The sequence below is a fragment of the Macrotis lagotis genome, chromosome X (genome assembly GCF_037893015.1).
Source record: "Macrotis lagotis isolate mMagLag1 chromosome X, bilby.v1.9.chrom.fasta, whole genome shotgun sequence".
NCBI classification, from domain to species: Eukaryota; Metazoa; Chordata; class Mammalia; order Peramelemorphia; family Peramelidae; genus Macrotis; species Macrotis lagotis.
Genome location: NC_133666.1, coordinates 353,453,106 through 353,475,598, shown reverse-complemented (window position 1 = coordinate 353,475,598; position 22,493 = coordinate 353,453,106). Strand labels below are relative to the sequence as shown.

Sequence of the window (22,493 nt, the reverse complement as noted above, 5' to 3'; positions counted from 1 at the left end):
TCTAATGGAGGAGATAACATAAATTTTATATATATATATATATATATATATATATATATATATATATATACACACACACATATATATATATATATATATAATTAAGATATAAGGAGAGAAAAAGAAGGGAATAAGAATTCATCTAGATGGTACCAGTAAATATGCTAAGTGCTTGACAAATATTGTTTAATTTGACCCTTATACAACCCTGTGAGGTAGATGCTATTATTATCTCCATTTTAGTAGAAGAAACTGAAGCAAATACAGTTTAAAGAGTTACCCAGGGTCACACAGGCAATAAGTATCTAAGGAGGGATTTAAACTTAGGTCTTCTTGCACACCATTCATTGTGCCACTAGCTGCCTCTAGATAAACGCAGAATAAACTGAGACTGAGTAGAGGATAACATAATCTCCAGAGAAGTTACTAAAATTAAGAAGACCTGGGAGAAGTTTCTCTTAGAGAGTGGTTCTTTAGCTAAAACCCAAAGGAAGTGAGGGAAGTTGGGAGGCAGAGCTGAAAGAGAATTCTAGGCTTGTAGAACAGTCAGTGAAATTGCTTAGAGTCAGGATAAAGAGTAGTATGTTTGAGGAGCAGGAAACAGGCCAATGTCCCTGCATCTGAGTATGTGAATGAAAACAAAATGTAAGTAGGAAAGGTTCAACTTATGAATGGCTTTGAAAACCAAACATAGAATCCTGGAAGTAAATTGGAAGCTACTAGCGTTTAATGAATAGAGAGAAGGGTAAAATGAAAATTATACTTTAGAAATACCAATTAGCCAAATGAGCAGAAAATGGAGTGAAAATGGGGGAGAGGCTAGAGGTAGAGACACCAATTAGAAGGTTGTTGCAATAGTTTGCATGTATGATGGCAAAAATCTATCCCAGTATATCAGTGTCAAAGTCAGAGGGGAAAAGAAAACATGTACAAGAAACATAATAAAGTAGAAATAACAGGACTTGATAAATGAGTAGATATGAGATGAGAGAGATAGAACTTAAGGATGGGAAGATGTTGGCACCTTGAACATAATAGGGGAAATAAGAAGGTAATAAGGAATTTGGGAAGAGTGGAAGGTTTGGAGATTAAAAATAATGAATTCAATTTTATACATGCTGAATTTAAAATGTCCACGAGACATCCAGTTTTAGATGCCCAATAGACTGTTAGGCATGTCAATTTAGAGATCAGGAAAGAAGTAAGAGCTAAATAAGTAGATCTGTGAATAATCTGAATAGAAATTAGAAGTAAAACGTGGGAGCTAGTAAAATCACTAAGTTAAATAAAGGGATAAGAAGGTATAACCCTAGGACAGAGACTTGAGGTACATTTAAGGTTAAAAAACATGATCTAGATGAAGATCCAACAAGTAAAATTGATAAGGAGTAGTCAAACAGATTGAAAAAGAATCAGGAGAGATCAGTGTCACAAAAATCTAGAGAAAAGAAGAGCATCAAGGAAAAGAAGGTGAGTGATAGTATCAAAGGCTCCAAAATTATCAAGAAGCATGAAGATTAAAAAAGATTATTAGATTTCATATTTAGGAGAGAAGAATTTCAGTTGAATGATGAATTTGAAAGACAAACTACACAGAGTTCAGAAGACAATGAGGGGAAAAGAAATGAATGCACTTTTTATCTCTGTAGCTGTTAAGGACTTTAACCAAAAAGAGCAGAAATAATATAGGATGGATGAATGGATCAAATGCAATTTCTTTAAAGAATGTGGAGGAAGGGGACACAAACATATTCATTGGCAACAGGGAATTAGGCAATAGAAAAGGAGTGACTGTAGAGCATGGAGAGATGGATACTCATAGAAGAAACATTCTACTGAAAAGAGACTGAAAGAAGTGGGATAAATTGTGCATATAGAGAAATTTGTCTTGGCAAAGATACAGAAAGTCTTCGTGGAAGGGGTGAATGTGGAAATAAATGGAGAAAGTATTTGAATGATGTGAAATGAGGAACAGAAGAAAAGGAGCTCTTCAAAATGCTTCATTTTTTTAGTGAAATATGAAGCAAGGTTCTCAACTGAAAGTGTTGGGGGAGAGGGTGGTGTGGGAGATTTTCAGCATAAAAAGCTTTGGAATAGCCATTGTAGTGAGGGGAATACTAAATCAATTAAGGGGCAGGGGAGGGGTGAAAAAGAAATGCTTTGCCACAGTGAGATTACACAAAATAAATTTGTAATGGATTCACTTGGCATGCTTTTGTGTTTGTCCTAACTTCATTCATTCTCCCATGAATATGAGTGAAGCCAGAGGTTGTTAGGGATAATTCAAGTTAAGGGTTTGCCACATATCCATGATAAGATAAAATGATATCCAAAATGATCAAGAACCATGAGGATTAAGAAAGATCATTAGATTTAGTAAATAGGAAAGAAGAATTTCAGTTGAGAAAGAGGACTTTTCTTCAGGAAAAGAACTGAAGGATAAAAGAATTAGAGATCATAGTGAGGATGAAGAACAGAGTTTGAAGTTGCAAGGGAAGGGGCAAAATAAAGTATCAACAGAGCATGATAAAAATAAAGGAAAAAATAAAGGAATTTGAGTTCATGAACATTACGGTGAATGAAAGATCAAAGATATTTCCATCTCCAATTGTAGTCGAGGTAGAATAAATGAGTTAAAATCCTCTTATGAAGGCAAAAATGGAGAGGGAGAGAAAGACTGCTAGTCAAGAACTGAATTCAGTAAGGGAGGTAGGAAGCAAAGTGTCTTGGATGTCTGTAGACAATAACAACCAGAATCTTGATTGGGAAATAAATATTGAAAGAATCTCAAAGGAGAAGATCACTGAATGATCGTTTTATAGAAGAGTCTGCAACTGGAAATGAGGTACAAGGAGCATTTTAATATCCCAATCACTTTAAGTGAGTAAGTCAGTGGTATAATAGAAAATGAAAACTATTTCTGGAAAGGTTATTCAATGAAATACTCATCAAGAAGGATCCAAGTCTCAGTGAATGCAAAAAAGTGGAGGGAGTAAGAAAAGTAAATGTTTCATATGAAGACTAATTTGTCACCTATATAATTAGCAAAAGAGCACAGAGAAAGAGTTAGGCAGCTTTAGAGTAGAACAAAGGAAGTATATTAGTGGATTAGAAATAAGGGAAGGGTCAGCAGGGGATGGAGAACAGTTTTTGACCAAAAAAAACAAGGGTTCAGAATCACTATTGTAATGGAGTTAAATTATATTAACCATAAAGAAATTTGTTCAAGTAGGTTGTCATTGTCCATAGAAGTTCAGTCCCAAGTATATTTGTTCTAGGCTACCAGGTAGCTCTGTGGGGCTAGGAAGATTAGATGAGGAATAACTGGCAAGCAAGGATGTCTGAACAATATGGAGCATGATGGAATGCCTAGACTTTCTTCACAGAGATAACAATTGGATTCACTACTCACCACAGAAATTTTGTGTAATATTGTTCTATTTTTCTTACTATTTTTGACAATTCATTTTTGAAGACTGTAATGTATTTTCCTTTTTCCTTTTAAAATCCAACTTGCCCTTTTCATTCATGCATCTGGCAACTAATTGTTCTACCAAACTAGGGGTAAAGGGATTATTTTCTCTAAATAATCTAAAGCTAGTATTCTGATAATTATTTCTTAAATGCTGCTTTAAATCTAGTTAGAGATTAAATTAAATCCAGGAAGGTTTCTGCAATATCCTAACACAGTGCCTAGTACATTGGAGGTACTTTAAAAATAAATACTAAAATGAATAGAATTGAATTTGCTGTTCTTAGTGTATATATATATATATATATATATATACTTATCAAAAGTTCCCTTTGCAAATGAAAATATAGATCTGGACTAACAAGCACATTCACTATAGCAACATCAAAATGGACCCACCAGTAATCCACAAAACACATTTTAATTAACAGCTGTAACATCAATTTTCATCAAAAAATTTACAGGACTTGCTGACAATTAATACAATTATTTGATTGAGTTTCACTTTATCTCTCTGTACATCTGCAGAAACAGAGATAATCAATGGAATAGTCTGTAAGCAGAGCTGAAGAAATAGAGGACAATGATTCATGTTTCTACATCGCTTTATGTTTACAAAGTGCTATGTGTGTGTATACACATAGAAGCACATAATTTTTATATAGATTTATAACTAAATATATAGCTATTTTTATGTTTATGCATTTAGATATTTAGCACTTACAAGATTTTCCTTATTGTACAGAATTTGTTACTCTAACTCCTCAAACTAATGCATATTACACTTACATATATTTAAACCACAGGCTTGTGTTTCTCATTCCAATCATTTCACAAGCTACTTACTTTCAGAAATGAACAGAATCTATTAAAATCTCTCCATGATGTTAATGAAGCCTACTGAGAAGTTCCATTTCATAGACAGATTGATTAGGTACCATTACCCCTAACATCCAACTCTTCCATCATAAAATTGTCAGCAATCTACCTCACAGAGGTGGTGGGGGAATTGTTAAGAGGAAATAAAGAAAATACTTTGAAGAACAGCAATGAACATGACTGTACATTTCAGAGTACTATCATGTAAATCTAATCACATGCAAAACCATCAACATTTCAGTGGATCTGTGAACCCACACATGCAGATCTTTCTTCCAGCAGTATAGAATACAACCCACCCCTGCTTTCCCCAATCTGTGATTTTTATCCATGTACTTTCCATAAATCTTCCCAAAAAGAACCACTCCATCCCCAGGAGGCCTCCCAGAGTGGTAACATATAATGGCTACCAAAGCAGCACCATGACAGTCCATTTATTATTCCTCCATCTTTCTGCATGACTAGCCCACCTCTTTTTCCAGTTATACATTTATTTCCCATTGGACGTCTTGTATACTACTTCTTGTGCATGAGGTATTGCTGATAATAAAACACAGTCTTCTCCCACTGACCAACTTAAGTAGGCTATGACACATTATATTTTAATATTTTTTAAAATTTAATATCTAAGGTTCTCAATTCAGTCTAAACTATAATCTAATACTTGTGTTTTCAAAAAGATTTTTTAAAAATCATCTATTATGAATAGATAGAAAATTTGATCAGAGAATTGCCACTAGCTTTGACCTAACAAAAGATTTTTAATAGATTTTGAAGTATCAGAAGTATTTTTTTTACTTTTTAATGAATGATCCTCCAATTAAGTGTCTGATAAATACTTTAGTCATGTAGTCAGGGAAAGTAAGAAAAACTACTTACCAGATGGTGACTAAATTAAATGATGTGCCTATGACTACATTCCCTGACTTTGTCTAATTCAATATTTCCCAAACCATGTTCTGTAAAACTTTGGTATTTCGGTGAAGGAATTGAAGCAGAAATATATAAGTAGGGTAGAATTTCCAAAATTGATGATATTTGCCCTTTTGAGTATTTTTTTATGTGTTGAGCTTAAAATCTCCCCAGGCCTTTTTAGATCTACCAGCTAGCCAAGAGTCAACTATGGCACATGAGGTCCTTGGTGCATAATCAATCTTAACCACTAAGTCCTACTTCAATCACTTCCCTCAAGTGGTTGAGTACTTGTTAGATGGAACCAGTGAGATCTGTGGTAAGCTCACCATGGTGGAAGGACAAATATAGGGCTAACTTGTCACTAACAACTTGAGTACCAACCATAGTCCAGCAAATTAAAGCATAGAGCTGAAAGCCCAGTTCCTATCTTATCCCCTATACTATTTAGAACTCAGTCTACTTGATAGATCATGTTTAGAAACCTTTGTGAATGAATTTTTTATGTATTTACCTATATCCTTTGTGTGAAAGCTGAATGAAGACAAGAGCTTTGTCTTGGGAACCAATTTGGCTTCAGAGAGATTTCTCTGGATTTCTAAGAGAGCCTCTTCCTCTGTGTAGGGTTCTTTTGTCCAGTATATAAATGACTATCATCACACCCCAGCCCCCATCTCCAACTTTCTTCTCCACAGCAGGGAAAATGGTGATGAAAATGATAGCAAAGAATCAGAATGAGTATGGAGGAACTAACATCGACGCTGCTGGGTTCAAAAGAAGAAATGTATTTTTTAGACTTACAAGTTGAGTCCCCTCAAAGTCCCCTCATGCAAATCCCAGAGCATATATGGGCAACATGCAGAGTAGCTGGGTGGCAGGCTTACACTGAAGAGTACCAGAAATAAACCAAAAGGACTTGTAAGGGAGTTCTCATCATTGAGGAGACTAAAAAGGCTCAGATGTGAGCCCATAAATCAGATAACAAGAGGAGCAAAAAGGAACAAGGAATGGGAATGTGGTATTGGAAAAGAGCACATTTGGGAAAGATGTTGCATGCTTTGGGCTAAGCCTCCTATACATTGCAAGGTTTGCCTCATTATTGACACCCAGAAGTCAATTTTGCTCAGGAATGATCCTCACAAAATATTTATTCAATATTAAACTTTTGTTATATAAATAGTTTCATTTCATTTCCTCTACAGTAGTTCAAATTTTAACTGAATATCCTTAAATTTAGGGCCATTCCCTGACAGACTCTCTAAACATGCTAGATTCTATCAATATAGATTTCAAAGTCCAAATGTTCAGATGTAAGATTAGTGTAATAATTTCTTAAATAATTCTGCATATATCATAACTGGTAGAATAGGGGCATGCACTCTCTTTGGGGAATTGTTCTCTAGAAAGATTAGATGCATCACAGACATGATACACAATCTCAAATGGGCCCTCAATGATGCTGAGCAATTCTTCTTCATCAGTTCTTATCAGTTCACTGCCCCATTCTCCACATTTTCCACGTTTTTATCTCTCTTCTCTCATGGTTTCTTTTCCCTTTACCCTCTCGCATTCAAGAACCTTTGTTCATAATTTAAAATAAAACTATTCACTAAGAGCTCTTTCTTCTCCCCCTTCCTCCTCTCATATTACCCAGTTACTTTTGTCCTCTTTCACTCCTGTCTCACATAAAGAGGTGAATCTACAAGAAAATGGAAATTGAAGGGATGGCAATCAGTCGGGAATGGTTCAGCAAACTGTGGTATTGTGATTATGATAGAATATGATGATGCTATAAGAAATGATGAGCAGGACTCTCTCAGAAAAACCTGGAGAGACTTAGATGAGTGAATGCAAAATTAAATGTAATGTGTACAAAGCAAAAGGGGTAAAAAGTTATGAAAGACAACTTTTCTTTGCAATACTGAATCCAAGACAACTCTAAAGGACTTATGATAAAGAATGTTATCCATCCCCAGAGAAAGAACTGATGGGGTCTGAATACAGATTGAAGCATACTTTTTTAAACTTTTTTTGTTTTGAGCTTCCTTTTTTGGGGAGTCCATGATTTCTTTTACACCATGGCTATTATGGAAATATTTTACATGAATACATATTTATGATCTATATCAAACTTCTTGCTATCTCAATGGTGAGGGAGGGGTGAGATGGGGAAAGAAAAAGGGAGAGAATTGGAAATTAAAATTTTTTTAAATGGATATTAAAATTATTTTTACAACTAACTTAGGGAAAATAAAATACTAAATAAAAAAATTTAAAAGAAAAAAAGATGTGGCCTTACTCCTTACCAAAGCAAACCACTACACACGCACAAACAGTACCATTCCATCTTAGCTTTCACCAAAGGATTGCCCTTCTGTAATCCCCTTATTTTGTTATTTTCATCTCTCCCTGTTTACTGACTGCTGCATGAAAACATAGCAATGTCCTCCATACCTAACCCCTTATTTCTGAAATTCTCACTTGATCTTTATCACTAACTATCATCCTATATCTTTGTGGTCAAACTCCTGGAGGAGGCTGTATCTAATGTTTCCACTTCACTTTTTCTTATTCCCTTCTTAAGGAGGTTGGAAGCCTCGTCAATTCCAACTGAAATTGCTCTCTCCAGTATTATTCTCTTAATTTTCAAATCCAATGGCATTTGTTCAATTCTCATTCTCCTTGACCTTTCTGAGGCCTGTGACACTACAAAATCACCCTCTTCTCGATAATCTCTTCTCTGTAGGCTTTTAGGACACTAACCTCTCTTCGGTCTCCTCATACCTATCCAACCACTCCTCTACCGTCCTCTTTGTTGCATCCTCATCCAGATCACCTCCACTAAGTGTGGGGTGATCACTTCCACTTCTCCCTCTACACTATTTTATCTAGTGATCTCATGATCTTCTATGGATTTATGTATCATCTCAATGCTGATGATTCTCAAATCCACCTCTCCAGTCTTTATCTCTGTTCTACCTCTATTCCCTCATCTATAACTCCATTTCAAATAGATTGAAAAGGGTTTTAGTAGAAATTTTGAAATCAAACCTGTCTAAAACTTAACTCCTTATTTTTTTTCAAAAATCCCCTCTCCTTTTAAACTTCCTTATTGAAGTTAAAGGCACTATTATCCTCCCAATCCTTAATGCTTGCAATCTCAATTTTTCACAAATCTCTTCCTGCTTGAGTTGCTCCAATTCAATTGCTAAAATAAATTTCTTAACCCTGCCTTCTCAATAAATTCCAGTGACTATCCTATCACTTCCAGGATTAGATATATATAATCTTTTGTTTGGCATTCCAAGTCCTTCATAACTTGCCCCAATCCCTCTTTCTAGGAGCAGCTTGGAAATCCCCAGCTTGCCTTTCAGATTAAACTATAATTAGAAATTTTTTCACAAAATAATTAATAATGTAGTACTACATAAATAATCTTTAACAGTGGCTTCCCAACTCAATAAGGGTTGCAGACATTACTTTCTATTTGATTTTGACACCACTGCTGTACGCAGTTTATGTGTACGTCTTTATTTGCTCACTATCTCCCCCATTAGATTATGGGTTCCTTAAGGACAGGGACTGTTATTTACCTTTCTTTGGATGCCCAGCACGTAGCACCATGCTCATCACATAATAGATTCTTAATAAGAACTCTTAAGAAGTCTGATTGGCTGAAATAAGAATATCTAAAGATCCTTTATGTTGACACAGAATTCCTCTTCAACTTGTATTATGAATTGGACATTCTCCAAAATAGTAGAGAATTCCTATGATGAATATATATTTCTTTGTATAAACAACAGTAAAGACATAAAACATAGATTTGTATTACTTTAAATTTTATTTTAAAAACTCCATAATTCTTTTGGTAAGAATACTTCCTTCACTGATGCAGGCCTTAATTCCTACATGTTCTATTAGGTGCTATGGCCAGAAACATTCATCACCTCATAACCAATCTCATTGTGATGAGCCTTTTTTTCAAAGTAGGTAACAGTGGGAAACAGAAACACTTTTCCATACTTAAAGACTTTCCACTTCAGTAGAAAAGTTAGAGTTCTTCTTCTACTGTCATAGCCTTTAAGAATTCGGGGTGTCAAACATAATGATGAGGTGTCAAAGAAAAACTTAAATAGAAGCCTTCTTAATGTTCCCTATAGAAATGCATGCTGCAAGTTCTCTCTTTCTTTTATGCAACCAAAGAAGAGATCATAGCTTGGTCCAGTTTCCCACTGGGATATAGGAGGAGGATGGATAATCAAAATGAGAGATGAGAATAAGGAGGAGCATACTGAACACCATCATTTAGTTCTGAAGTGAGAAATCAAAATATAGGGGAATATATGAAACACACTACTTATTCATGCACTTTAAGTCTAAGAAGACTTAAAGACAGACACTTGTTTGAACCCTGAAAGAAAGAAAGGTCCTTATGGTGTCTTCTACCTCCCCTCACTCTGCCCCAAGTCTAACTCTTGAGCTATGAAGTTTTTGAATTGTGCCCAAAAGAAGAATTAAGAATATGTGTGTGTTTTAATTTTAAAAAATCAACCTCAGAAATTTATCCATCTAGAGTCAAGTTTGAAACTTGGTTCCCCCAAGAAAGAAATTGAATGTCATCTTCTCTAGACCAGTTGAACTAGAGAGACAGGATTCTAAGTTGATTAACTGAAAGCAGCTGAATGATGAACACCATCAGTTTGGAGGACAGAAGGTCTACTAGCTACAAAAACCTTAGAAGTCCTTACAAGAAGGGACAGCTAGGTGGTAATAGTAGATAGAGCACTGGTCCTGAAGCCAGGAAGACCTGAGTTCAAATCTGGCCTCAGACACTTAATAATTACCTAGCTATGTGACCTTGGGCAAGTCACTTAACTCCATTGCATTGCAAAAAATAAAAAAAGGTGTTTAAAAGACAGTTCATCCTGCCTGGAAGGATTTCCATTAACTGATGCTGAGTAAGATAAGCAGTACCAAAAAAACATTGTACACCCTAACAGCAACATGGAGATGATGACCAACCTTGATAGACTTGCTCAATCCATCAGTGAAGCAATCAGGGACAATTTTGAGGTATCTGTGATGGAAAATACCATCTGTATCCAGAAAAAGATTTGTGGAGTTTGAACAAAAACCAAAGACTATTACCTTTAATTTAGGAAAAAAGGTTATCTTATTATATAATTCTGCTATCTCTTATACTTTATTTTTCTTCCTTAAGGATATGATTTCTCTCTTAACACATTCAACTTACATCATTTTATACCATGGAAACAATGTAAAGACTAAAACACTGCCTTGAGGGGGGGAGAAGGACAATAGGGGAAAATTGTAAAACTCAAAATAGAGAAAATCCTAAAGAAAATGTCATCTTATTATGTAATTTTACTTTTATATTTTATTTTTTCCTTAAGGATATGATTTTTCTTCCAATACATTCAATTTTGATCAATGTATAGCATGAAAACAATGTAAAGACAATTAAACTGCCTTCTGTGAGGGGTGGGGGAGGGAAGCAAGATTGGGGGAAATAATTGTAAAATTCAAAAAACGATAAAAAGAGAGTTCATCCGGATACGGGAATAACAAAGACAAATATGCTCACTTAGAAAAGTTCCCCATAGCCAGCCCTGTGTATTAGACATTTTAACCTGATATTTAAGCAGTGAAACAAGATTTCACATTGAGATGAAAACATTTTTGCCTATAAGTACACAGCAACTGTCAAAATTCAAAACAAGTAGACTTTGACTTATAAGCTAGCATTTTACTCTCTAAACTGTGGCTCCAACAGCTCCTTGAATGCAGACAAACTGATATTTCCTTGAGTGTGTGTTTATGATAGTACTAAACAAGTTATTGGGAACAATGATCGGGTTTCATGACAAACCTCTTTTTGGTTAATTATCATAATGGCAAATGAGTCTTATTCCAAGAATTTGAAGTTTTCCTTTTGTGTTCTTTGTATATGGATCTGCTTTCTTCCAAAACTTCAAGCTAGCCCATTCTTTTGAGTTATCGAGGAGGTAAAACATAAACATTTTATTTAATAAATTCACTTTTATTTTTGGCCAATTAAATAATTCAAGGCTGGAACTCTTAGCTTAGAATTTGAAAGGAAGGTGGAATGTTCACTGGAAATGAAATCAATTCAAATGTGACCTAAACTGGGCAAATGTGTTTTAAAGTGTGTAAATGAATATGGCTACTTTCAAAATAAGGTGAGACTTGTTATAGCTTTCAGGAACACTGAGATAGTTTTTTTTTTTTAATTGACCAAACACAAATTATAAATTATAGAGGAAATTATAAGGAAGTTCAGCAAGTGTTTGATCTCAGTTTATACAGTTCCTATTGACTCCACTTTGTCAAGGGCTAGCCCCAAAGAATAGTCTTAAATGAAAATCAGAAAATCTTAGTGTTAGAAAACCCCTTGGATATCACTGAGTTCAATGACTTCATTGAAGAAACCAAAAACTAGAGAACTCCTTGAGGGCAGAAACTGTTTCATATATATATATATGTGTATGTATATGTGTGTAAATAGATATGTAGGTGGGTGTGAGTGTATATTAGAAAAAGAATGAGAAATAAAATAGCTACAGTGACCCTGTTCACAGTAGGTACTTAGAAAATACTTATTGCATAGTATTAGACTATATTGCCTGTACTCACACAGTGAATTAGTAATAATACTTTCATTTTATAGGGCCTACTATGTGTCATCCTAGGAGGTAAGTCTTATTGTTATTCCCATTTTATAAGGAGGAAATTAAGGCAAATAGAGCTAAAATGACTTGCCCAAGACCATACAGCTAATAATTAAGGTCAAATTTGAATTCAGGTCTTCCTGATTTCAGGTTTACCTGACTGTATCACCTCTTTGCCTCTGAGGGTGAAGCAATGACAAAACCTAAACAAAAAACTGTTCTGTACAGTTTGGGTAGGAGAGACATTCTGAGATGGGCCCTAAAATATAAATGACAACTGCCTCAGAGACCCCTAAGAAGTAGCTGGAGTCAAGAAGCACCTTCTAGCATTCCTATGATTCTAATCCAGAGCTCCCCAAACAGCCACACCTCAAGGTAGATTGCTTGACATGACATAGATCCATTGCTTAAATTCAGACTTCAATATATCTCACCATCCCCCTCTATTTCTGGGAAAATTGCCAGGCTATAATTTTGTTTTGTTCCTGAAAACACTGTACATTTTAATGCTGTCCTTACTACAAATTAGAATAAGCAAACTGTTTGCCTTGGGGTTTACCCTGATTGAAACATTGTCCCTAAGGATCTGCCTGAAGTCTACCATTTCCCATGCATCTGCCATAAAGTTACTCTTCATTCTAATTTTCCTTTCCTGAAAGAAAAGAGGTGAAATACTCTGAGCGATTCTGTGATGCAGAGGGAAAAGACAATAAGTTGAGATGAAACTTGTTTCCCCTTTTCTGTCCTCAGCATTAATATGTGTTTGCAAATGTATGCTAATAGTCTAGCCTCTGGGGTAGCACCATATTTGCAGGCCAAGTCTCCCTAGTTTCAGCAGAGTTTAAATATCTCACTTAACTCCGTATTTTTTATCCTTTTAAAACATTTGTCGGGGAGGGGGGTGGCTAGGTGGCGCAGTGGATAGAGCACTAGCCCTGGAGTCAAGAGGACCTGAGTTCAAATTTGACCTCAGACACTTAATAATTACTTAGTTGTGTGGTCTTGGGCAAGCCACTTAAGCCTTGCAAAAAAAAAATTGTGGAAGTGGTTGGATGAGATAAATGAAAAAAATGGTCTCATCATCATTGTTACTATGTATATAGCATTTTAAGGTTTGCAAAGTAAATGTTGAGTTACTTGATAGCTTATGACAACATAGATGGTGAGTGCAATAATGAATAGCACTGTGAATACTGATAAGGAAATTCAATTCAGTTCAATTAAGTCCAATTCAGCATTTATCAGATGCCAACCATGAATCAGGGTGTTGGGGATATAAAGGCAAAAATGAAGCAGTCTCTGCCCTCAAGGAACTAATATTGACATGGTGAATTTTAATGTCTACTGTGAACTCTTCCAAGGTGGTATGAGGAGGAATACAGGAGATGTCATTCAGATATAAGATGCATTGACACATGGAGTTTCTCCTAGATCATGAAATCCTTTGAGACTTGTAGCTGTTTGCTACTATCTCCTTAAAAATTTAGTGCTATTCAGAATTTTCACAGCCTAAGAGGGAAATATGTCACAGTAAGGAGAGACAGACTAAGAGACAAAAGTGACAGATTGACACAGAAAGCAGAAACAATAAAAATCACAGAATTTAGAACTAGAAAGAAACTTAGAGAGATCGTCTAGTTCAGGGGATCTTAGTCTTTTTTAGTGACATGAATACATGAATTGGCCATCTGGTGAACCCCACAGAATCTCTACACAGTATAATGCTTTTTAAAATCATAAGAAAAAATAGGTAGGATTAAAAAGAAAACATTTATATCTGCAGTTTCATCTTTTTTTCATATTCTATATTATTGAAATGCTTGTTATAGTTCTTAAATCCAGAATAAAATAAACACTGTAATTTAGTTATAGCTATAAATAACTTTATTTTAGCATGATTATCAAAATATGTACTCTTGGAGCGGGTGACCGACTGCAGGGAGGGAAGCAGCCTTGCTCCTCCTTCACTGGAGGGGTCCTGGGGGTGTCTCTTTGGCAGCTCCCCTTCCCCTGACCCTGCCTGTACCCTGCTCCCCAGTCAGAGTCAGGGCTGGAGATAACAGCAAACAGTTTTGGAAGAGGAGTATCAAGTTTCCAGGGAGCATCCAGTCTGTATACAGACCCCAGCATCACCCCTGGATCCTCGGCTCACAATAAAGTGGCAGATGCTTAAAGATCCCTCTTCATAAGCAGCACTTCCACTCTGACCCATCATTCCCTTTGTTGCCTAGATCTCAGATCAGAATCCTTGGGGGACTCCTCCAATGATTGTTGAAGAAAAAACACATTTAGAGAAATGTTAGCAGCTTCTCTCTAGCCACAACACAGAGGAATTGAGGAAATGTAGCAGGTCAGGAGATCCAGGGAGGTTTGACCATTTTACTTGTCACCTGGAGGCTCCTGTCCAGATAATCTCCCAGCCAACACTGAGAGGAGGAAGATGACTTTACAGTGGAAATGGGAGGGCTTTGGTTTCATTGAGCAGCATTATCATTCCAGAAATGAAGAGCATCACCAGGATACCTATGGACAGATACACATTGACATTCCAAGGATGAATCCTCTCATACCATTTTTCCAGCAGCCACTTGTTTAAGAGATCTTTGAAAGAATTCTGTTCAGGGGCAGCTCGGTGGCGCAGTGAATAGAGCACCGGCCTTGGAGTCAGGAGTACCTGGGTTCAAATCCGACCTCAGACACTTAATAATAACCCAGCTGTGTGGCCTTGGGCAAGCCACTTAACCTCATTGCCTTGAAAAATCTTAAAAAAACAAAAGAAGAATTCTGTTCATTTGGGCCATCCGACACTCTGTCAGTGGCTACATGCAGGGAATTAATGACTTGGTCAGTCCATTCTTTGTTGTATTCTTCTCAGACTATGTGGAAGAGGATGTGGAGAACTTTGATGGGACAAATTTGTCTCAAGGTAAGTTGCAAAAAGCTTTTGGTGCTGGCTGGGATACAGGATAACTACTACACCTTTGCCCAGTCAGGGATCCAGAAGAAAGTTCAAGCACTGGAAGAACCTGTCAGTCAGACTGATGAAAAGTACTCAATCGCTTCAGGAGGTATGAAGTTGAGTATCTAGTTTGCCTTTCTCTAGATGAATAATCTGCTCATAAGGGAGCTGCCCCTCCCATACACCATTCAACTGTAGGATACCTACCAGTCTGAACCAGAAGGATTTTCTCATTTCCATCTCTATGTGTGCTGACTTCTTGGTAAAGTAGTGAAAGGAGATCTTGGATGAGGAGGATTTTCAGGGTCTCCTCAATGTTGTTGCAAAATCTGCTTACGACATGTTGGGGAAATGAAGAGATTGACCTCCTGGCAGAAGCATACAGACTGAAATACATGATTGCTGATGTTCCCAATCATTAGTGTCTATACGTTCTGCAGCCATGCAGAGACCTAGAGTTCCCCATCACTGATGAATATCTAATCACTGTGGCAATTGTTTGAGCCCTTAAACCACAAGCAAGGAACCACTCCTACTGTAAAAAGCTCATATCAGCCTAGGTCTTTACTTTCTCTGTACCTGTATACCACTCCATGTCTCTGGATGTGTGTCTTTGGGACGTCAGTTTTCCTTTCTGTGTAGATGGGCTCACTTCTAGGAGAGGGAAGAAAGGAGAATGCAAGATTGTCTCCTCCGCAGAGAAGAAGTAACAAAATAAGGTGAAGCCTCCAGGAATGTGTCTGATTATGACCCTGCTATGCCTAGTTGTCTCTTGTTACCTTACTCTGAGTCCAGTGCTCTTCAGAAACAGCTTGATCTGACCACAGGTAACAATGCCTTGTGTTATTAAAGGGAAAAATATGTACTCTTAAATAAATTCATACTCAGATTAAAACCTTTAATTTAATCCCACTCCTGTTCACCTCTTCCAAAGATAAGGAAATTGTAGGCAAGAAAGACTATATATTTTCAAATATGTAAAGAAAAAGACTAAAATAACAAATGGCAGAACAAAGATTTGAACCTAGATCTTTCAACTGCAAATCCAGTGAATCCACTACTTTTTTTTAAATTTTCCCTCCCCTACCGAGTAAATATAACCCAATCCATATAGTTTACAAGGAAATCAGAAAATTAGAAAAGAAGATTTCAGCTTTAGAAAAGGACTGGAGGGGACAGCTAGGTGGCACAGTAGATAGAGCACCACCCTGGAGTCAGGAACACCTGAGTTCAAATCCTACCTCAGACACTTAAAATTACCTGGCTGTATGGCCTTGGCCAAGCCACTTAACTCCATTTGACTTGCAAAAACTTAAAAAAAATAAAAGGACTAGGGATCAAGAATAGGAAGGGATCTTCAGGGCAAAGTCTCACCCCCTCCTGTTAGAAATGAGAAAATTGACACCAAGGAAAATCTGGTGACTTTCTCAAAGTCACAAAAGTATTATGAGAAATAGGATTTGAATACAGTTCCTCTAGCTCTAGAGTCTGTGATTTTCCCACTGCAGTATTCATTAGTTGTGTGGTCTTGGCTAAGTCATTTTACCTCCATAAATCTCATTTTTATCTCATTACAAAATAAATGCACTGATACTTATTCTCCCTTGCTTATAAATGTTGAGAAGAGCAAATGAAATGCCAATTGAGTATTAGCAATTTGGTGGAGATGATTCTATGTCTTCTCAAAAATGGACAACATGTTTACTGTTTGAAGTACATACTAGACAAACTCAAAGATGCTCATTGCCAGAACAATGGCATAATGATATTATTAAAGAATTCATGCCAAAAGAACAATGTACACATCAACAACATTATGAGATGAACAACTTTGATGGAAGTAGCTCCTCTCATCAGTCCAGAGAGCTAGGACAACTGTATTTGACTGGCTATGGACCATATTATCCCCATCCAGAGGAAGAAAAACAAAACAAAACAGATACACACACAAACACACACACACACACACACACACACACACAAAACAACCCTTTTAAATCTGATTAATACTTTATGAAAATTATGTTATGCATCTCTTTCCCTTAATCCTAATTCCTCATGCCAAAAATTACAAATTTGTAAACATGTTTATCAAAATAGGTATGTAAAATGCTAACCTGACTATTCCTCACTGAGGGGGAGGGGGGGAGGGAGGGAGGGTGGAGAAAAATTTTGTAACTTGGAAATATGCATGTGCATATAAATGAAAATAAATATTTTTTTAAAAAATTCATGAAACTACTCCTAAAATACAAAAGATTTTAATCTCTATCAGTAAAATGAGTAGTGTCCACAAAATTAAAATTATAAATGTTTTAGATTTTTTTTCTATTTGAAATTTGAATGTAGAAAATGCACTATGGTTAACTAATACATTGAAATAATTTAAGACTCCTTGAAAGATAGGACTAGATTGGAAATCAGAAGTATGTCCAATTTCCAAACTTGAGTTTTCCTCTAATAAGCCAGAAGTGAGACTTTTAACAAGTTCACTTAATATCTCTGGATCCTAATTGTCCCATATGTCAAATGAGGGACTCAACTAGATCATTCCCATGTTTCATTCCTTCCAAGTGCTAAATTCTAACCTTAGTTCTAGTTAAGTAAGCCCCTCTTCCCAAAAGAAAAATCTATTAGATAAGATTCCTTGAAAGAAATTTAAAAAACAGATAATCTTATTCAATGACCTTTTGATCATTGGCATAAAAATAAAAAGATGTATCCTATGATGCAAGAGAGCTATCAAAAGACTTCAAGTTGAAATATTCCCTTTGCATAGTAAGATTCTCTTCTTTTCTAATTTTCTGATTTCCTTGTAAACCAAATGGATTGGGTTAAATTTATTCCTAGTAAGGGAGGTGAAAATAAAAAAAAAGTGGTGAATTCACTGGATTTGCAGTCAAAGGATCTAGTTTCAAATCTTTGTTTTGCCATTTGCTATTTGAGTCTTTTTCTTTACGTTTGAAAATATATAGTCTTTCTTGCCTACAATTTCTTTATCTTTGGGAGAGGTAGGTAGCAAGTGAAACTGTTAATACTTCAAAACTCCTGATCATGCTGCATATGATAAACTTCCAAGTCCTACAATGATTTTGGAACCTCCCTGTGCATAGTGTATCAGTGATGGTAATATTTATGATCTTAGTACTTCTCCTACGGTATTGTCTGAAAATAATCTGCTTTCTTATGTATGGTTTACAGGTTTACAGGAAATTTTTGTCAAAAAAAAAAAGAGGGATTTGTAAGACACTATTAAGGGTCACAGGAAGGTCGTTTCATGACTGGGAATATCTTAAAGGTTCTCTTGCCCAAAGTACATCAATGGCCTGCTCACCTGGGACAGCTCTCCAGATTTTCTCATCTGTTTCTTATGTTTTGACACTTCCTGGAGCATTGTGTGTAAACCCTAAACCAGTGATAGCAACATTGTGTGAGAAGTACTAGCTTGTGGAAGTAAACTTTATCACCTGCTAATTGGAGAACACCAAATAAATTGGGAGTAAACCAGGGACTAAGAAGATATTTAAGTTCTTGCATCCTGTAAAATAACCGAGAACTTGTCATCTTTGTCTCCTGCCTCTTCAAAATTCATCTGAGACAGGTATTAGTTATGAGTAAAGGATAAATTGACTGACAAGCACAAAACAACTCTTACTAGCTGTGTGACCTTGGACAAGTCACTCGATGCTGTTTACCTCACATCAACAGTCATCTCCAGTAGTACTAATTCATATCTGGCCACTAGACCCAGGTGGTTGTGGAGAAGAAAGTGAAGCAGTTGACTTAGCACAGTCCCCCTCACTCAAATTCAATTCACATGCTAGTCATGATATCATCTTCCTGATGTAGTGGTCTTCTTCAAAAATGAAGGACAAACATTATCATATTTTATTGGAAAAAATAGGGTCAGTCACCAAATGCTGCTTCTTTTTTCCTCTTCATTATCTCCTATCAGTCCTTTCTTCATTTATCTCTACCTTCACATTTTTCTCAATTTTCTCCTTTGCTAAAGCCTTTCTCCTTGCTAAAGCCAACTCTTCTACAACACAAATCACCATAAATGATCATCCCCAATAAATAAAATCCTTTGTTTTCCCTACTTTCCTATCTTACATCTCTTCCTGTATATTGGTTGCTTCCCTGTTACCAAAAAGATAATCATGGCTCCCCTCACTGGATCCATCTATCTCTGCTGTTATTCTGCTTTTTTATAGTTAAACTCATTAGGAAGGCCATTTACAATTGGTATCTCCTTTTTTTTAGTCTTACTCTCTATTGAATTCTCTGCAGTATGGTTTCTCATTTTATCAATCAACTGAAACTATTCTCTCCAAAGTTACCAATGATACATTAATTGCTGAGTCTGAGCTTCTTATCTCAATCCTCATTGACTTGATCTTTGGTGCCTTTGGCACCATCAATCCTCATGTTCTTGACATTCTCTTTTCTCTAAGATTTTGTCATACTGCTCTTACATACTTCTCCTTCTACCTGTCTGATAATTTCTTTTCAGTCTCGTTTGTTTCATCTTGATCCAAATCTTACCTATTAACCATGAGTTTTCCCCAAAGCTCTTTTACATCCTCTTCTCTTCTCCTTATATATTGCTTCATTTCATGATCTCATCAAGAATCAGGAGGACCTGAATTCAAATCTCAGACATTTAATACTTACTTAACTGTGTGATCTTGGGCAAATCATATTGCCTTGCAGAAATCTTAAAAAAAAAAAAAAAAGAAAGAAAAAGGGGCAGCTAGATGGCGTAGTGGATAAAGCACCAGCCCTGGAGTCAGGAAAACCTAAAAAAAATCATGTTTTGGGGGGCAGTTAGGTGTCTCAGTGGATACAACACCAACCCTGGAGTCAAGAGGACCTGAGTGCAAATCCAGTCTCAGATACTTAAAAAGGGCCTAGTTGTGTGACCTTGGACAAGTCACTTAACCCCATTGCCTTAAATAAATATTTTTTTTAAAATAGTTCATCCATCAGATCCCAGAGTCTTGAGGGGAAAATCTAAGATATGGTGAAGAGATGAAGAGAGTGATCCAAGTGACCTGTATTTTCACACATGATCATATATTTTAATATAAAATATTACTTTGCCTATCTTCCTTTATCTATCTTGATTTTTTTCTTTTTTTACCTTTTGCAAGAGGTAGTCTAAACAATTTAATTTATTGAAAGAAAAATAGGTTGAAGCAGTGACTCTTGCTTACATAGAATTATAATTTTGATTGTTATTTTTGTTCTGTACTGGAAACATAAAAATATCTTACATTATTTTCAATCAATGTAGTTTATCCTTTGTGCTATGTGTAATTCTAAATCTTTAATGTTTGTTATTTTTTTACATTTGAGAAAAGCATTTTTGATTCTTTTCCACACAAGATTAATACTTTTGTAAAACTGAGGTGTTACTAAAAAAGGATAATTGATAAAAATCAAGTGATGCCGAAATGAAGACAGGTGCTATTGCCTGTTTTTTTTCTGTTCTCAAGAATAGTCAACCACATTGAACTCCATTCTTGATTGAAATCTCCATAAGTGCTTGGATGTGTCACCAAGTTATTACACACCCTGTCATGGCGGGGGGAGGGGGGATGGAGACAGTATTATCTGCCTTGTTTATGATGCAAAGATTCATGAAGATTTGAGAGTTGATGTCTCAGAAGTACTTTTTTTTAACAAAGCAATAGGGTTTAGTGACTTGCCCAAGGTCACACAGCTAGGAAATTAAGTGTCTGAGAATGGATTTGAACTCAGATCTTCCTGACTCCAGGGCTGGTGCTCTATCCACTGTACCACCTAGCTGCTCCAGAAGTATTTTTCTATAGGATCTGATTAAACCCTACATTAAGTCATTTGTGACTTTCATCTACTAGAAACAGGGAATCTTCCTGGCTACTACCTGATCATTTCTGTCCACCTAGGCTATCTACTGCAAAGATGGTGCTATCTGCTCAGCTTAAATGACCCATTTGAAACACTGGCTTTGGTTCGCTATCAAGCTTGTCTGGGTGTTATGAAAAGAGTCTTCCTCCTAACAGAGGAAGATGGAAGAAGTTCCAGTTCTTGTTACTCTCTTACCTGAGGCACTCTACCCTCCTCAGAAAACAACTTCAACTTCAAAGCACCCAGCCCCCATCTCGTCCTTTTTTATAGAGTATTTATTTTCCAAAGCCATATGTCAGTCATAGGTTCCATTCCAACAAGTCATAGTGATAACTAGGAATAAAAGTTGTCTCTTTCCATTAAATTCCATTGTTTGATTATTTTATTGCATAAGCATTGTGTACTTGGTTATAAATATTATTGTTCATAGATTGAGATTGAGTTGCTTACTTTTTTCTTTCTACTTTTATTTATTTATTTATTTGCTTATTTGGCTATTTTAATTTTTGGACAAATGATGTTTTTTAAGACATTGCTAAAATATTCTTCTTTAAGAGTAAACATAATACTCCCTCCCTCCCCCCAAAAAATATAGATACTCATGAGAAATAAAGTAATGGAAAGAGAATAAAAATGTGCTTCAGTCTGTGTTCCAACACCACCAGCTCTGTCTCAGGTGGATCACACTCTTTATGATAAATCCATCACAAAAGCTACTTCCATATTTTTCCACTGTTGCCATTGCTGATCACAACTCCTTCCATTCATACCTCTGCACTACCATATACTATATTTTCTCTCTCCTTTCACTCTGTCCCTCTTCTTAAATGTGCTGTAGGGTAGCTGAGTGGCCCAGCAAACTGATTACCAGTCCTGGGGCCAAGAGACCCCAAGCCCACATACCACCCCTAAGGCCTAGCAACCACCCTGCCCTGGGGTCCCAAACAGGCCACTCAATCCCAGCCCCTTGCAAGAAGTAAAAAAGAAAATGTGTTATATCTGACCACTCTCCCCCATGATCCACCCTCTCCTCTATCATTCATATCCCCCCTTCCCCCTGTTCCCCCTTCTCTCCTTTTTACTCTAAATGTCTATACCCCATTGAGTGTATATGCTGTGCCTCTCCTAGCTACCTCTGATGAGAGCGAAAGTTCCTTCATCACCCCCCTCACCTTCTCCCCTTCCATATCATTGCAGTAGCTCATTGCAATTAAAAAATCTTATTATAAGAACTATCTCAGGCTATTCTACCTCTCCTTTCTCTTACTCCCATTTCATTTCCCTTTTAACCATTGACTCCATTTTTACAATATATATTATAACTTCAAATTCAGTTCTTTCCTGTGTTTCATCTATAAAAGCTCCTTTTACCTCCTATATTAAATGAGAAGCTTTACATGAATCTTATCAGTATCATTTTTCTATGCAGGAATACATGCAGTGCATCATCATTAAGTCTCTCATATTTTACCCTTCTCCTCCACTCTCTATGCTTCACCTTGCTCTGGCAGAGGTCCCCTCTGCTGATCCTCCAATTTGTACCAGGTACTCCCCAAGTTTCTTCACTCTGGTGGGCCGCCCTTCTAACCCCATGGAGCAGAGTCTTTCCACTATTTTCCAAGTTACCTTGGTCTGGAGAATTGCCTTACTGGATCTTTCTATGGGT

The 22,493-nt window shown here is 36.4% G+C and overlaps 1 pseudogene; it reads left to right on the top strand.

The window, feature by feature from the left end:
• Positions 1-15,357, top strand: part of LOC141499109 (TBC1 domain family member 22B-like) — a 78,657-nt pseudogene extending 63,300 nt beyond the window's left edge.
• The last annotated feature ends 7,136 nt before the right edge of the window (positions 15,358-22,493 follow it).